This window comes from Podarcis tiliguerta, assembly GCF_965153285.1.
Source record: "Podarcis tiliguerta genome assembly, chromosome: 3".
Taxonomy (NCBI): Eukaryota; Metazoa; Chordata; class Lepidosauria; order Squamata; family Lacertidae; genus Podarcis; species Podarcis tiliguerta.
The window spans coordinates 103,651,523-103,670,770 of record NC_139536.1 but is presented as its reverse complement, the minus strand read 5'-3'; the positions used below and the strand labels follow the sequence as shown (position 1 = coordinate 103,670,770).

General features: G+C 38.6%; 1 protein-coding gene across 6 annotated transcripts in view; it reads left to right on the top strand.

Annotated features, from left to right (window-relative positions):
• MACROD2 (mono-ADP ribosylhydrolase 2) overlaps window positions 1–19,248 on the top strand; it is a 987,387-nt gene that overhangs the window by 45,572 nt on the left and 922,567 nt on the right. The window lies entirely within an intron of this gene.

Genomic DNA, 19,248 nt, shown 5'->3' with positions numbered 1-19,248 from the left:
ATGAACCTCCAGAACGAATTAAGTTCTTAACCCAAGGTACCACTGTATCTGAAAACCACCACAGTTAACCTGTTTATCTCCTCAACTGTTGAGCTCCCTACCTTTATCTTCAGAAATTCCATGCCTCTAATCAAGCACTATATAGTCGTACCTTGGAAGTCAAATAAAATCAGTTCTGGAAGTCCGTTCGACTTCCAAAATGTTCGAAAACCAAAGTGCAGCTTCTGATTGGCTGCGGAAGCCCCGTTGGACATTCAGCTTCTAGAAATAGTTTGCAAACCGGAACAGTCACTTCCAGGTTTGGAGTGTTCGGGAGCCAAAATGTTCGGGAACTAAGCTGTTCCAAAACCAATTTGGAAATATTAAATTTCAGAGTTATACTTTAGCTGTTGCACCATGATATTAGAGACAAATATAATCTTACAAAATGAATAAAATTTAATGTTCAGTAGTGTTGATTACTAGCTGATACACCAAGGGATATATTGGATAGAAATGTATTTCTTAATAGCTTGAATATTCTTATTGTATTCCCATGATGGTCATATGAATCTGCCTCAAGTGAGGTCCCAATTGCCTTTCTTATTCAAGCAAATGGTATCCAGTAATTCCTTGTCTATAATTGAGCAGTGCATCACTTCTCTGATAGTGAACTCAGGTGGCAAGCAGTGACAGAAATGGAGTGCAAACACTGAGAGAAACAAGAGGGAGGGATATCTGCATTCTTGGGGGAACCCTGAGGTTTGCGGAGGAACAAATAAACCCTTCCCCAAAGCGCAATGAGCACTGAGCATGCACAGAAGCCATGGAAAGTTGAGTGTAAGTTGGAAATGGAAGTCATAAAAGTGGGGTAGATGGGGAGTAAAATTGAATATCTTGGAGGAGGGCCTGGCTGGTTGGATGCACCCCTGAATAAGAGTGTGTCCGCTAGAAGATTGCAGTGTTCCACAGCATTTTATTGCAGTTACACTTGTCCATTTTTCTAATTAATTATATTTGAACTACAACTACCTATCTTCATTAAAAAAAATGAGGCTTACAATATACCCTTATTTGGTTTTTAATGAGTAGCTTGTTGGTAGTTAATGGTCTATGCAAAAGCAGACATTTTCACAGTCATTTGTATTGGTTAGATATGTGTTATACAGAGGCTGCTTTGAGTTCTGTTCAGTATTCAAACAATGGTGTGTGGTCTTTAACCAATTAAAATATCATCAAAAGATATTGTGTATGCTTCTGTTTGAAAAGGATACATTACTGTCAAGTGTGGCATATCTGAATTGCCAGATGTGAAAATATGTATAGAGAATATAAGTAAAAATGCCAATGAGATAATGACAGCCAGGAAAACCAATATAGTGTGTTTTAGTTTAATTTACTATTTATATATTGGCAAAATTAGTGTGTGTTTTTCATATAATGAGATTGTTTTATTTAATTACAGTATTTTCCTTTTTCTGTTTTGCTTGATGAACTATAATTATTTCTCTTTCTGTTCTAATCTGTTTTTTGTCCAGCATCTAAAACTATGCATCACTCAGTTAATGTGTTCTTATTGTTTAGCTGCATTTCTTCCCAGTAAGCTACATTTGGATGAACATAGCTTGTTTTATTAAACTGAGAAATGCACTAGCTTTGCCACACACACTTTCAGCCCGTCCATATACCTCTTTGCACAAGGAGTTAAATCAGCTAATTCCTGTTTTCTCTGTTTTGAGAAACTATGGGTGGTATTCAGATAAGATATGAATACAACCCTGTGGTTTTATTTGAGAAGACACCAGGGTAGTACATCAACTTAAATCATTAATTTAATATATTGGCTTCTTCTAATGTTGGCAATGATAATTTCCCAGTTTGGGTGAAACAGGAGAATTAGGGATTTTCTGTTTGGTTTGCTGCATGCTGTGAAGGCGCCTGCATGGTGGTGGTCGGCAGGCCCATTTATGATTCAACGATGGTTTAAGACAAGGCATAGCTCATTGTTCAGACGGTTTGAATTTATTCTAGTGATGCATTTCAGATTTTAGTTTAAACAGGGTAAGGCAACACATGCATATGCATGCATAATGCCATAAACAATGTATACTCCATAGGCTATTGGTTTTTCATCATGTGGTATGTACAAGCTCACCATACACAATGATTAAAAACATGCTGGGTACCCAGTGGTGTAGGAAGAGGAGTGCGGGGGGAGCGTACCGCCCCTGGCAGCACGATCCTGGTGGGGTGCCATTGTGGCTGCCCCCCTGTCCATCCTGGGCACCACACCCCCACAGGCGGCGTGCCACGCCCCTGCGGGCAGCACACCACACCTCCAGGACGTCCGCCATGCCTCTGTGGGCAGTGCACCAACCCCGCCCCGCCCCACCTGCTCTCCGCCCCCCCCCCCAGTGCCGGAGCATGAAGCTCTGCCACTGTGGATACCTTGTTTCAAATGATTCTGTTTGGAAGAGCTTATTACAACACATCTTTATTAGCAAAACTATGGGAAACTTTTTCCCATTTGATTTTCAAAGATATGGATTTCCCAGGTAGTTTTTTATTTGGATATTGCCAATAACAGTGCTATTTTTCTAGAAAAAGAGGTGTTGGGACTCACCATGAACGCCTCCCTAGTTCTCTTATAATGGCAATGGCGCCCACCTGAGGTGCTGGAACTGATTCTGGTGAGTTCCAGCTGAAAAAAGCCTGGTATATATTTTTAAGTTGAAGACTTCAGGTGGTTGGGTTAGATCAGATGCAAAACAGATGCACTATTACACATAAATCTCATGCTTATACATTTGAGGTTTAATGGGCTAAGCTAATTACATCATGTCATACCTAACCAAGTAATCAGAAAACACATTTCTCTCCTGTTTTACAAGATGTGCTGTGCTTAGAGTTCTGAAACTTAATGGGCTCATGAAATTGCACAGTGTCACAGTTCAGCAAGAAATCTAAAAACCTCTCTACCTTTTCTATTTTATAAACAATATTACTCTTGGATAGAGTTTTGCATTATTGAGTTGTGTTTGAGTTTTTCTCATAGGCCATATATTTTAAAAGAAAGTCTTCACATAGTACACTGATGTTCAGAGACTTTTTTTTTTAAAGTACCGTAATTTTATTGAAAACATTTCATCCTTTAGATTTAGGCAAACACACAAGCCCAGATTCAACTAAACAGTTGCACTAGTGGCACCCTAGCCAATCAGTCCTGCTAGGGCAACAGAGCTTTTGCCCCCTCCCCCAATGCACCGTGGCTCCCCAGAGTATGTGTGTGAGAGGAGGAGAGTGGAGATAGTTCCCTCTGGCAAGATGAAATGCTTACGCTGACAGAATGATCCTAATAGTGTGATGTCGAATTCCTCCCATTATATGCTATGGTGCTATTGAGGAGCTTAAACACTCAATATAGTCACAAAGTTCATTGGGTAGCTTTGCAAATATCCTCCAGGATTGCTTTGAAGATAAATGAGATGAGAATTGGAAGTGGTTGGTACACTGAAAATTGCTATAGGAATTAAGTACTATGAGCTAGAAGCACAGCACAGTGTAATATGGCATTTCTATCATCTTCATTTCTTCCACCTTTTAAAAAAGCTTGTAGGCCTATTTTAAAATGAGCAAATACCTCTCTCTGACTGCAGATGCAGCTGACGGAGAAGTTTGGCTGCATTTGTGTTATCTTTGCTTCAGCAACTATGCCACTATTTTGGATTGCAGCCATAATTCCTATGGTACATTTTATGTTTCAGGTTTGCAAATATGTGGACCTGACAGTACAATTAATGCTAAGAGTTCATGACATAACAGAATATACCTTTAGGTCAAAATATTTTACTGTGCTAGGACCTTCATTAAAGGATAGATTTCCTTAAGAGAAGCATTAGAGATTTCTCTACTTAAGTGGGTGAGTTGTTGGATGTTGGTAGTAAAATGAAGAAATCTCCTGTCCCATTTTCACTTAGGACCTACTGTAGGCAGTGTAATGCTATAACACATTGCAAAGGTTGAACTAGATGACCCTTTAAGTCCTTTCCAACTCTATAATTCTGTAATAAGCATCTTTAGGATGAAAGTAAGTAGGGCTATGAATGGACAGGTGGTGGTTTTATTCCCTTTTCAAGATAGGGGTTGCTGTCAATGATCTTTCTTGGCTAAACGGATAGCTTTCACTAGTGGGGTAGGGGGAGACAATTTCCAGTGATTTCAGTGTGCAGCCCCAAGCCTTCTTAAAGCAGCCCTGAAAGATGCCCCCATTTTCTGGATGGGATTTGGAGGGTGGGGGCTGCAAAATAGATCACCAAAAACTGCTTCTGTCCTTGTTTCTCTAATGGAAACCTTACTAGCAGCTGAATGATACTGTTGGAAGCAGCCTAAGATCAGCGTATTCTTTTGCCAGGGATTGCAAAAAAAATAAAAAAATAAATGTATCCTTGCAAAAATGGTATCATATTTAGCATGTCCCCCCCCCCCCCATGCTGTTTTCATACTTTTAGATGGCTGGTTTGTGTCAGCTTACTCAAATGACAAAACACATATTACTTGATGCTACATATAAAACTGCTTGACAGTTTTGTTTTATGAATTATAGTGCAATGGTTATTATAGTGAATGTGGTTTAAAATGAGTTGAAGTAATAGAAAGGTGCAAACAGCATTTTTTAAAGAGTAATGCTGAAAGAGAAAGTGAGAAGTGTGTATGCTTTAGATAGAGTTCAGCTAATTGATGCCTTAAAACAAATGTTTGACTTTGTATTGATGCTGTTCTCCATCAAAGAATTCTACCATGCTCTATATTCTCATAGTGATATAAGGAATCCACATAACCTACTGTGAAATATCTTCTTTACTTTAAAGGGCAACACAAGTGCATTTAAAAATCTGTCCAAACCACTGAAACGTGAAGAACATAACTTGTAACAGATCGTATCAAGTTGTATTAGATGTACCTGACTTGCCATTTTATGTTAAGAAACACATTGATCTACCTCTGAAGCGTTGGTAGTTTAATATTGGTGCCAAGAGAAGAGGGCAATGGCAAAGGGGTTATTGGCAATGTCCTGTGTGAAATCTGAGAAATAAAACTAGATTTTAAGATGCAGAGGTGTAGACAGCAGGAGTTCTGTGCAGGGAAGCTAAGCAGCTATGAAGTGGGCAACTTTACATTGCAGATCCACTAAATAAGGTTTGCATGTGTAAAAAAAAGAGAGAGAGAAAGAGAGCTGGGGCAGGGATGGGGCAAGCTGAGTCAGTATTACGATGTGGTGAAAGAGGTGCTTTAATACGGACTATATTTCAACTAAGAAATTTAGTGACTGACAGTCCTTTGCTCTTCTGCATAAAATGCTTTCGCCTGTGAATCGGCATCAATCCGCCAAAGAAATATCTATAAATGCTTGTCGCTGTATAACTAACCATTTCATTTGATTATAGTAATAATAAGCACAAGACTCAATATATATCTTATACAGCCAGTGCATATATACAACATTTACCTCTAGCACTTCAAGGAAAGAAAGTGCCATAGTCCACAATCTATAAAACATAAACATAAAACATTGTCCATACTTTCTAGCTTAAAATGCTAAATCACAGATTAATTTTTAAACAGTAAATTAAAACAGTGTTTCAAACATAGGAATAGGAATAGTTTTCTTAAGTTAATGTTAACATGGCCTTGAGAAAATTATGCTGGTGTATAAATCTTTATGCCCTAAATTATTTAAAATCCCATTTTTATTATTATTATTGGCTTGGAGGAGGGTTTCCTATTCCTGCTGTCAGACATTATACTGACTTGAGAGATTGGGAGTCTCTTTAAGCCCCCCAAGCTGCCAACATGATTTACTGAATTTAATATTTGTATATGCAGTAATTATGCTCATATGCCAATAGATAATAGTTCTTAGATTAAATAATTATACACTGAACTTAAATAAAGTGCCAAGGCCCTGTGACCTGCCGTGCTCACTTGGGAAAAGGAGGTAATTTTGCATGTGCAGAGTTAGTTTCGAAACCAGAGCCAAAATATAGAACCATTTATGTTTGTTTCTGAATGCCAAAGATAACTAACGACAACAACTTTGTACCATAAATATCAGTATTCTTTAAGCAGAAGCAATTTTTACTGGAGAAAGTAATAAGAGAACACTTTCAAACCAACACATTTCAATGTATTCTTTTTGTACTGATGGCAGTTTTGCCTCAGATGTTTGTTTAGTGACCACAGTTGTGGTGTCTGGAAGAATTTCCTTCAACTTTCCGGTTAGTATAATTTTGCAAGAGAATAGCTATCCTATTTTTTATTGCAAAGAAAGTAAACTAGCTTCTAAATTCTTGGCTTTTGCAGAACCTATAGTTTGAGGCATAATTATCTTATATTGGGAATTGTTTTAATTGGAAAAGAGATTAATTCTGGAAGCAAGTCAAGCCTGCTTTAATGTGTTTTTTTGTCCATGGTGGGCATCTGCAATTAAGGGTCTTGCTCTCTAGAGTCCAATTCTACAAATGATTTTTTACCACTAAAGCCATGGATGTCTCTGAAAAAAAATCAGGCTTTCTGTGCTTCAGTTATTAGTAATCTCTTCATTGCTAAATGGTGGTGATGGTCGTAGTTATGTCCTGGTAGTGTTCTCATTAGTGAGAAGAATGGGCACATGAATTAAATGCAGCAAGTGCTGTGATGTCTCATCTTCTAATGAAACATAGAAGCAATTAATATAACCAGAATAACAATGGCGGCAGAGACAACACTTTTACTACCTCAAGGAGCTGCACCACATGTTCCAAGAAGAGGTCCATATAATCCTTGCATTGTCACAGATGCTATTCTTGATACATTTTAGATCAGGGGTCAGCAAACTTTTTCAGCAGGGGGCCAGTCCACTGTCCCTTAGACCTTGTGGGAGGCTGGACTATATATATATATATTTTTTTTTTTTGGGGGGGGGGGGGAGAACGAATTCCTATGCCCCACAAATAACCCAGAAATGCATTTTAAATAAAAGGACACATTCTATTCATGTAAAAACACGCTGATTCACGGACCGTCCACGGGCCGGATTTAGAAGGTGGTTGGGCCGAATCTGGCCCCTGGGCCTTAGTTTGCCCACCCATGTTTTAGATAAATCCAAGTTGCATTTTGATGTATGATAGCAACTGAAACAATTTAGTTCTAGGCTCCGGTTGAAAAGGATGCTGGGGTGCAGCTATGGGTATTCAGTGTCATTGCAGCATCCTCTGCAGCAGTGCAAAAATCCTGAAGTGCACTTCCAATTGAAATGTTTACACTGCTGTGTTATAAAAAACTAAGTGGTTTACATAGGGTTGCCATATTTCAAAAAGTAAAATTCCTGACACCCGCAAGTTGTTGAGCTTAAAACCATAAAATGTTAAAAAGCATGGTACAAGATAAGCAACTGTTCGAGCTTATGGTATAGTCAGGCTAGCTGTGATGGTGAGTTCCTCCCCCTTCTTTATAAACCATCTTTAGATATAAAATACCTCATCTTTTCTTATGAGTGATGAACTTTAAGAATTAAATATTTGAGAGACATATCTACTGATTCCCCCCCCCCCAAAACCTGCAGTTGTATAATATAGTGGCTAGCGGGTCTCCCTCAGCCTCATGAGCAAGGTAATAACATACAACTCTCAAATGAACAAAGCACAGAACCAGATCTTCTCCAATCCCACTGCCTTGGTCCAGCATCCCCAAGCTGATGCCCTCCAGATGTTCTGGACTAAAATTTCCACCAGCTGCATCATGGGGGATGGCTAGCTTGGGGAGGCTGCCAAGGTCTTTGATGAAGGTCTCTAAGGTCAGAGATGATGATGCAAGTGAAGCTCAACTTTATTGTCTTCTACTTGAGTATGTTTAACCTTTTTGTTTTGGACTCACTGCTTTTGTGTGGCTAGTGTAAAAGGAGTATGGTTTCAGGATGTTGCTGGGTAAAACACTGTAGTTTGGGAGAACTGGTTGATCTAGTATAGGATGGTATTAATATGCCCCTTTTTCTGGTAATATTGGAGGCACTCAATATGCATAGTTGAGGTGCTGAGAAAATTTGTATTAATGCTGACAACCCTTTTAAGGTTATTTTTGCACATTTTGGTTAAATGCAAATTGTCCTTCAATATACAGTAGCTACTGAAATAGTTTAATTCCCATTTTACATACAAGATTAGATTTTTATACATGTACATTATGCGGTAATGGCAAAGGCTAGTGATAGTCACTTGAGAGATAATAGCATTTATATATTCTATCAGTTTAATAACTCTACAGGGCCAATTGGCCTTTTCATATTCCTATTATGATGATGATTTAATGCCTGATAAAGCAAGTTTTCCTGGAACTCTGGTTTTAGCTGATCAGAATAATTTTGCTTTGCTTCTTTCACCTTCAGAGGCTTATCTGGAGAGTTTCAGAATTATGTGTTGACTCATTTATAGATTCCTGTTACGTATGTTTGTTAAAAACAACAGACCACAACCTTAAAGTACAGTATAGGGCAAGAAAGAGTTGGTAGAGGAAATGTTTCTTCCTGCCCTGGGCTTCTTCTGCCTTTCCTTTGAGCACTACAATTTAAATATTGGTGGAATATTCAGAGCATTTATTCAGTAGATCTGTAGTTGAGTGCAAGTCATGCCCATTAATAAAAACCTTACTGTTTACAATTATGAAACAGTGAATGAGACCATGCACTTCATCCTACAGCGGCAGGATGCTTAACTTTGTTCATATCTTTCACTCACTGAGCAGAGAACAGGTGGAGGAAAATGCATTGTTCTGAAAAACAAAGAACTCAACAATATTAACAAGATAAACACTGTCCCAATGAAAGCCATTTCTGGACTGTGTTTATCCAAATTTAAGACACAAGACATGAGGTAACATACATGTGATGTTTAATGTGGAAAATTAAATGAGTTTCATGCATGAGCGATGAGACAAAATTTCCTTTTGACACCAGATTCTTATGTCATGGTTGATCCTATGAGGTGGGATTTTCAGTGTGCATCAGGGACTTAAAGTGAAAAGCTTAAAAGCCCCTGTGTGTGAGCAGAGTAACATAAGCAGAATTGCTGTTGGTTTTGATCCCTATCATTTCTCTTGAATTCTGAAACTGTCTTGGTAAAAAATGTGCAGGTAGCAACTCAAAGCCTCCCTCTCTCCAACTTATAGCGGCAGGGTTGCTAACATTTAAGCTCTTTAGACAGGCTGTCTCCCTCTTCACCTTGCCTTTTTCTTTTTAGAAACTTCCTTTCAGTATACCGGCATGTCCTTGCTACCGGTATCTGAAGCTATCAGCTGTTTTAATATTTCATTATTTATCTTCTACAAATGGTGGGCCAAAATGCTCAGTTAAAATCCATATTGTCAGTGATTGATGGCTAAATTGATTAAGGAATCAGATAAACTTTCCTTCTAGCAATGTGGCTGCTTTTTGCTTATTACATTTTAACTTGTCTAGCACATCCAATATAATTAAAACAATATTACTATTCAGGTTTTGGTGATATACTACAAATTTTTTGAATTGCACATTTTAAAAGCCAAATCAAGTCTAAAACAGCTGACAATCCTACTTTCTCCCAGAAGCTCTAAAATGAGCAAATACCATCTATGGGGATGGGGACCCAAAGTGAGCTATCTTGCAGTGCAGTCCTATATATGTCTACTCAAAAGTATGTACCATTGTGTTCAGTGGAGCTGACTCCCATTTCTGGAGATAAGTCTGAGAAACACAGGCTTTGGAAGTGGTGTTATCATACCTTTCCGTAATACACCCCCATTCTCTCTCTGCCACAATTTTAATTTCTCAAAAGGGTTTAATTCTTTAATTATTATTATTTTCAAATTGAATGGCTAACACAATGGCAATCCTGTACTCTTATTCTGCCAGGATGAGGGAAGACACACACCATATTCAATGTATTCTTAGCCCTGGAGAGGAGGAGGAGGGATACAACTAGAAAATGCAAATATGGCATAAAAATCAGCAGATAAGCCCTACCCATGTCCTTGGAAACACCACCAGTTCTCACCAATCTGAGACTGCCAATAACTGAAGAAGCATATCATCTCCTGACGATGAAAACACTCTCCCAGCAAACACCATCACATACACAAAACACGCAAGATGGTAATGGCAGTTGTGGACTGAACTGAGACAAGTGACTTTTTCATGCTATGGGCTATGGAAAAGTTAGGGTATGTGTGGGTGTAAATTGAATGTTGATTAATAATGAGATTGATTGATAAGTGCTATATTCTGTTGGTGCCGAACGCCACAGCGTCTTAGCCAGACATAGACAGTAGCCAGTGGTACCTGTTGGAGGTGTAGATCTTCAAATGCTGAGGTATATATTTGGGGCATGTCCTAAAATCAGAAAATTTTGGGAAGACAGATTAAAGACAATTGAAGTAATCACTGGTTATACTTTACCGATGGGGCCTGCAAATTCTTCTGTCTGGATATCTTAAACTTTACTAACAGTGGATGGAGAATTAATGCAACATCTCTTAACTCCTGAAAGAAATATTATTTGTTGGAATTGGAAAAGAAAATGAGAACACCATCCTTGAGAGAATGGATAACTAAAATCTGGGACATAGTATGTATGATTAAGCATACATATATGGTAAGAATCAGATAGGGTTGACAAATTGAGTCTTTTAATAATGTACTTGTGTAATAAGGTACAGGATAATGTAAACTCGTTTATGTTACTTGGAACCTATGATATTAATTCATTATATTCAACTATTATATTCAACTATTACAATTTATCTTTAGCTCTAGAGATCTCTTTCTACTTTTATTTCATGTGTCATCTGTTGTTATACTTCGTAAAGGTATAAATATATGTAAATAAAAAAAGAAAGAAAAGCACTACATTTCTTGCTCTTGTATATTTTGTTAGCTTTATGCATGATATGATTGTTTCTACATTTGGAACAAGTTCTGCTGCTTTCACTAATAAGAGAGTTTATGTTTATGTTATGTTCATGTTAAAAAACAATTGCCATCATTCAGTGATCAGATACAATCAGTTACAGCATTGCAGTTTATGCAATTTCATAATTATACTGGCTCTTTTAAAAACTTGACACAACTTGCCTTTGGCACTGATAGACTAAACGGAAGAATTTTGCTTGACACCGATTTTTTTATTTTATTATTTTTTAGATTGAGGAAGCAGCTTCATTGTGGCATTTGTGTTGTAATTACTATATCTCCCATTCATCTCTTCCTCTTGGAAGAGAATCAAGCTGTGGAAGTGTCTGTGGTATTTGTGATGTGAGAGCAGGATTTTATCAGTACGTTAGAGCATGATTTTTGCATTTGTAATAAGAGAGAAAACTATGCTTGAGTCTGCACAAGTGTAATGACATCAAAACAGAGCCACAACTTGGTAGACTGCTGATGCTGGTCTGTCAACCGCCCTGCTGCCCAGCAGCATCCCTGACCAAACTGTCCAGAGTGGTCTCTGGCATGGGATTGGAGAACCACTGGACGATAGTTCAGTGTGACTTCAACATCCACGTGGAGGCTACCATTGGGCAAGCACAGGACTTAATGGGCTTCATGACAACCATGGTGCTGTTTCAAATGGTCATCAGGCCAACACATTTTGCAGGACCTATATTCTTGATCTAGTCTTGATAGGAGGCATGGACTAAAGGTAGCGGGATACAATGCACTTCCTTGTCATAGTTGGAGTTTGGTGCTACTTTGCCTACATACAGAATCCAATGACATCTGGAGGACCACAAGTTCCTCACCCCTGGCATAGTCTCAGAGGTGTTTTATTTCCCTGCAATGAAATGAATTTTTAAAAAGCTTTGTCCATATAGTGGAACAGAAGAATTCATGTTGATCCATGACCTATAATTCTTTTTGTGTAAACAGAAATGTATTTGTTCAGTTTATATTTAAAAGAACCTGAATAATTATTTAAATATTGGACATATGCATGGTGCTTACCGAATCTTTTTTTAAAAAAATAATAACCCACAACCTACTACTTTTTGTGGTTTTCTAAGAAGGTGTGTGTTTTGTTTTGCTAGAGTTTCTGCAAAACAAAAGCTCTGATTACATTTCAAGTTTTGGTTTTGCTGAGTGGGGTGTGTGAGAGAGATGCAACATTTTACAATGAGTTATTACTTTCAACAAATGTGGGGTTCCTGTTTCAAGTTTGCCAAGATAATAGGTAATGTATGAGTAGGAGGCCCAGTTACTGAGGAGAATTGATGAGTGAGAGGGTTGCTTAATCCTCCTACATGCTGCAGTGCATCTCTCCTCCCTCTGGCTGTTTCCTCCCAGCTGGCATTGCTTTAGATTTTGGTGTCGGGAGGAGGTATTTGGTTGGGAGAATTAGTGGTTAGGGAAAAGATTAGGTACCGTCTTCTTGCCTACCAGTGCTTCTCTGCAAATACCCTCTGTCCCCTGCACCATAAGGTGAACACGGGGTAGTTTGCTCTTACTGTCTATTCAACTACAGTGGTACCTCGGGTTACATATGCTTCAGGTTAGATACGCTTCAGGTTACAGACTCCGCTAACCTAGAACTAGTACCTTGGGTTAAGAACTTTGCTTCAGGATGAGAACAGAAATAGCGCGGCAGCAGCAAGAGGCCCCATTAGCTAAAGTGGTGCTTCAGGTTAAGAACAGTTTCAGGTTAAGAACGGACCTCCAGAACGAATTAAGTACGTAACCAGAGGTACCACTGTATTTGTAAAGGGTATGAGTTTAAAGCGCCATTTTCTTTCTGCAGTTTCTTGGAATCTTTGAACTTTTATTAGGCTTTTAAAACTCAAATCTTTCTTGCCTGATTAACTTTTACAGGTAGGTCTTTATTTTTCACTCTTCTGCAAGCCCTGTGAAACCAGGAAAGAATAAGTTTAATTGTAAAGAATTTGAGTGTCTCTAGAAGCCCAAGCTTTGTTCTGCTAAATATAAGTGTTTAATGAAAAGAAACACATCATTTTCACACATTGTGTTAGATTTTTACATATAAGGAAATCATGAGAAATACACAGTCTGAGGAAGTAAAATGTTTCACTCTTGTTCAACCTTATCTTCATATCTCTGCTTTAAAAAGACAACTACAAATGAAAATAGCTTTTAAAAGTAAATATAAAATTGATATGTATTGGCTTGAAAACTAAGTTGCTCTTCTGTTCACATGGGGAGGGGCATTTCTGAAGGTTTCCCCCACTATCTGTAGCCCCATGCACAACCTTCCTCACTATTGCCAAGGTTCTCTCTCGCCTTAAATTCATCTCATTTAATGACCAAAATGCATGGATATCCGTACAGTAAATGCTTCTTTGTTTTGAAAATACTGCAGAACTATGTACTGAGCTTTGTTCTGATACTGGAGGTTTCTTTATTTTTTTTTTTTTTAGGGAGTAGGGAATTATGTTACCAATTGCCAGCATATATCCATAAACAGTTTTTGAAAGGTTGTGCAAAATGGCTGTGATAACTGGTTTACAACAAAACTATTATTTGTGTGGAACTGATGTCAGATCAGTTGCATTTCACTAATACTGATTCTCACAGGCTCAACAACTTGATGACTAGGTGAAGTGAGCTTCACTCACCTGAGTGAAGGAGACCAAGTAGCAATGTATGTTACCAGCCAGAAGAAGAAATAAGGGAAACAAAAAATCCATTTGCTCTTTGATGCTTTATCTATGCCAATAAATATTGTCTCTAGGCAGGCATATAATTAAAGAAAGAAAAATAACAGATGATTGATGTGTTCTCATGAGCGCATGCAGAGCCACAATGAGGATGGAAGTATTCCCATGAAGAAAAAACAAGGTGTATTCATCAAGTCTATCCCACATGATAAAATATATCCATATTGTAAATGAGGTTCTTCCAAGGCTGTATTTAGATGATAATATATTGGCTTATTAAGTTGGGATATACACAAGCCTTTTGCTCGTACAGGTACCCCCTTTGCTCATCCTTTTATCAGTTGTCACAATTAAACCAGGAAGTTTATCACTAATAATATTTTGCCATTTTTCCAAACTAGGAAAGTCTATTTACCAGCTTTGGAACAGGCCAGTGTATTAAACCATAGTTTTAAGCTAGATTGATATCTTGGCTTCCTAGAAATTTCAGAAAGAAATACTTGAGAAATTAAAGTGCCTTGAAGCAGTGCTATTTTCTAGAAAAAGCGGTGCTGAAACTCAGCACAAACACTTCCCTTGTTCTCTTATAATGGTAATGGCGCCCACCTGGGAGGTTCTGGAACTGAGTTCCAAATGAAAAAAAGCCCTGCCTTGGAGTATGTACAGGATCTCTTAATTTTATCATTAAAGAACATCTGTGTGTCTGTGTGTCTTGAGAGACAATGGAGGGGGGTGAAGTCAAACTGTTGGAAGGTTGCAGTGCCTGCTGCAGTACAGGAGAGACATGTTTCATTGCAGCTGTTACAGATGCACCATGGTGTTTCTTCTCTCTGCACTCCTCCCAGCAGTCATTCCCCCTCTGGTCACTGCTGTGGATACACGACCTGTCCGTCTGTCTTCAGGCACTGTGGTCATCTGCAAAGAATTCCCACACAGCAGGGTTGATGTTGCCAGCCTTCCTGTTTGCAGACATGTTTGTAACACAGAGCTGGTTTCAGGCTATATATCAAAATTTCATCTCTGTCCCTGCAGGAAACAAACAACTTGGGGAACAGTAATAGGCAAAGACACATATTCTTGAGAAGCCTAAACCTGGCATAGGCAAACTCGGCCCTCCAGATGTTTTGGGACTACAACTCCCATATCCCTAGCTAACAGGACCAGTGGTCAGGGATGATGGGAGTTGTGGTCCCAAAACATCTGGAGGGCCGAGTTTGCCTATGCCCGGTCTAAACAATGTTTTATGATGGTCTGTACCTTAATGTGGATGCACTTGAGGATGTAGTTGGAGAATCCTCACCTCTTCCATTAAGTATAATATTATATTTACAGAAATAGTCCAGCTTCTTGTTGTTTACACCTATGTATATTAGAGCATGATCAGACGAATATATATATATATTAGTTCTTTTAGAAGAGGAGCATTAGAATGAATAGCAAGAATAAAATCTTTTTAGAACCACAGAGCCTAGGGCTTGCCGATCAGAAGGTCGGCGGTTCAAATCCCCGCGACGGGGTGAGCTCCTGTTGTTCAGTCCCAGCTCCTTCCAACCTTGCAGTTCAAAAGCACATCAAAGTGCAAGTAGATAAAGAGGTACCGCTCCAGCGGGAAAGTAAACGGCGTTTCCGTGCGCTGCTCTGGTTTCTCCAGAAGCGACTTAGTCATACTGGCCACATGACCTGGAAAAACTGTCTGCAGACAAATGTAAGCTCCCTTGGCCGGTAAAGCAAGATGAGCACTGCAACGCCAGAGTCGTTCATGACTGGACTTAACTGTCAGGGGTCCTTTACCTTTTTTTTAAAATTCTCAGTAAATGTGAACTTTATGCATGGGAACTTTGTATTTGAAAGCCAGTGTTGCTGTAGTTGTTGAACTGAGACCCAGGGTTTGAATTCTCTGGCATGAAGTTAATTGGGTGTCCTTGGGCTACCCACTATCTTTTAGCCTTCTGTACATCACAGGGTAGCCAAACAAACATAAAAGGTGGGGTGGGGAGGAAGAGGGAGAATCATGTATGCCACCTTGAGTGCCTTGAAAGACGGGATATAAATGAAATGAATAAATCTTACAAGCTGGATAAAAACTGTAGCTTCAGGATAAGCCTTTTGTGATAGGCTTATGCTAGGTTTAGGTTTGATCCAGACCATTCAAGTCAGGAAGTTGCACAGGCCATTCATACAATATGAGCCCACATCTGTCCTCCACATGTTTTGCTTTTTTAATACAAGCAAAGCATAGTCATCACTTTTTCTCACCTATAGAAAAAAATGCCTATGACACCAACTTTAAACAATTTGATTTGTAGGAGCATTCAGTTTTTGTGAGACATACTTAATAGCTGCATCCCAAGCCTTGTTGATTTGGAGGGACAGGAGAGAATACTCTGCTGATACAGTAAATCTAGGTTTTCTTTCTCTAATGCAACTCCTACACTGGTTGCTAGAGTAAGCTGAAAACGAAAAGGGAAGAAACGTAGCATATAATTCTGTGGACTTCAGAAAATAACAAAATCCTCCAAAAGCATCTATCAAAGTGATTTCAATCCAATGATCCGGTACAAAGTCAAAAGATGTAAGCTGTTCTAATCCAGTGCTTTCAGCTGCTTAAGATCCAGCCTCCACAGCTAGTTGCGAGGGACCAGCTGACAAGTTCTTCAAAGCATCGAAGCAAGAAAGCCCAGCAGTGCCTAGCGACAGAGCTCTTCAGAGGTTTTCAAACTGACAGCTGTTTGCTTTGGGTTTATATACTACAAAAACAATTCAGGTGGTGAATAACGTAAATGGCACCATGTTCCAGTCCAGGAGTTTTATTACAATGAATTTAGCTTTGGGCAAGCTGCCATAATCAGCACAATTTGACAAGAAATTCACTATAGATATATAATTCCCCCACCCCCAGAAATAGCATGCATCATTTATGCTGCAAGATTCATGGACTACATATAGCAGTACCCAATAAAATTTTATGATAATGTAAAATATTATTCTATTTTATAGGTTTTGCCCCAGTGATTTTGCTTCTCTGAAACAACAATTTAACTCATACCAATTTAAATACTGTTAACCAGCTAGAGACCTCATCAGTATGTTTTCACTATCAAAATCTTGTTTCAAGGTGCTGCACATAGTGGATAGTAGACACATACGAATGGCAGTATTGGAGAATACTTAATTTTACTATAGGCTTTATTTATGAAAATAAACAATATATTTATTTAAAGATACAGGAAGCTTCTGTAAACTACATCTGTGAAGTAGTACTAGCAGGGCAGTACTTTGGGGCATAATGAACAGGAAGGCCCTCAAATGTAGCCCTCTTGTAAAACAATTAAATCCAGAGCATAAAATTACCTAACCATGCTTTTGCACCTGTGTGTCATACTGTAATGAGCACCATCTCAGAGCCCCATGATAACAGGATGCAAAAAGATGGCATGAATTAAAAGAGATGGTGCTCTTCCCAACCTTTTCCAGATGCAGTCTTCTGTTGGGCACTTGTGCGATGGGAGGTTAAGGCAGGGAACTAGTTTAGTAGTACTCACCATCTTCAAACAGAAGAAACTGAAGCTGCTGTAAAGGCTTCTAAATTTTCTCTTTCATCGTGTAGCTCTCTAGTAATAGTAGTCTAAAAAGCCTTTTCGTGTACAGATATTCAATTTGATATGACTGTCTCTAAAAAGCTCAGATTTGTCTTACTGGGTGATAGACAAATGTGAAGGGAGTACACAAGACAAGCCGCTCTCAGTGGGATTGCTTCCAGCAGTGACAGTTGTCAGATATTGATGGTACATGCAGCAACTGACTCTAGAGGCCCAGAGAAATGGAAGGAGAGCACCCAACTCTGTGACTGCTTTTGCAGAACTAGATCCTTTATGTAACTGGCAACAAGCAGGATCATTTGGGTCCACGTCTTTGTGGATATGAACGTCTTACATTTTAATGTAATACTCTGATATATTCTGACATTTGTGGGGTAGCCACTATGAAAGATATCGCAGTGTTTTCTGCCTTGGCTTTTAAAAGAGGGAAAACAGTTGAGTATTGCCCACCTATTTAAATATATATATTTTTAATTGTTGTTACTGAAATAAACCTGGCTTTTCATTGCCAAAGACTAACATAATAGATTACTTTCTCCCCTGCTCAGTTTTAAAGACTATACAAGGATACCATTATTGATGGTGGGTATGGGTGGAGGGATTGTGTGTATGCTGAATATGTAGAATGTAGCCTGTGACCTGACTGTCCATGGCTGGTTTCTGCAATAATGTCAGCACATGTTTTAGCTGACAGTGAAAAGGTATATGGTCTCCATACAAATTTATCTAAAAATGTATCCTAAGTAGGGGTGGACCAAATGTTGCTCCAAATTTGTGGCTCCATTGACAGGCATCTAATTTGAAGCATGATTTCTTGTGCATTTTTGGGAGGATGGTGAAATTCGGGGCAACTACTAATCTTTAGGAGTACCATTGGGAATCTTTCATTTTTCGTTTAAAAAAATAAATATTTTATTCTGGGGACAGTACAGCTGCCATTTTCTTTCCCCCTGATTGCTCCAGATTCAGACAGTTTTGGGTTTTCTGCAATCTCCCTATCCTCCTTTAGCACACATTTGACTCCCTTGTCAAAGGGTTCAACTGCCTTCCTAGCCAATCTCCTGTTACTAATGTATTTAAAATGGGTAGAGGATGATGACTCGTGGCTCTGCAAATGCTGTTGGACTCTAGCTCCCAGCAGCCCCAGAAAGTATGGGGTAATTGGGAACTGTAGGCCAGCAATCTATCTCTGAAGGGTCACAGGTTTCCCATCCCTGCAATAAGATCTGTTTGCACAGCATATCGACAATGTAAATTTTAATAAGGTGACCTTATTATGCTGAGAAGTTAAAGTGAGAGTTTAATGGAATAGGCTAATCATCTGGGGTGGATTGGTTGATGGAGAAAAGATCTACGCTATCTTCAGAAATATATTTTTGCCTGCTTTTTGTGTGACTTTTGGATTAGGTCCATGTGAAGGCACACTAGCTACTTGTTTCTGCAGTCACATGTTTTGTGCATGCCATAAACAATTTATTAGTTCCCTGCAGGAGCCTGCTTCGAAGTTTTAGCTTATGAGAAATGATCAAATATTATGTTCTTTTTATAATTAATTATATAGAAATTGACAAATAGACTTCATCATGAACTACTGCCATATTTGGATATTGATTTATGGAAATAAGATTATTGTCTGTTAATGTGTGGAAAAGAGAAATGTTTGAGAGATTTCTCTCACTTACAGATGGTCTCTTCAGCTACTAGTTCCTTTTTTGCAGCTGAATAAGGTAGTGTCGTCATAAATACAGGCTCTACTTGGAAGGTTTTAGGGACTGATTGATGGGACATGCAATCGCTGTGCCATGCATTTGGCAATCTATTTTTGTTTTGCCAATTATTTGACTCTAGGAAATTTTAGAAAAATGTAAACCTATCTACTAAAATTTTGTCATAATGGTTTTCTTTCAACGATTCATCCTAACGGGATGAAACACAGCTTTACTTAGTATACTCTGCACTTTTCTATTAAAGATCAATTACCATGAACAATAGCTTAAAGTAC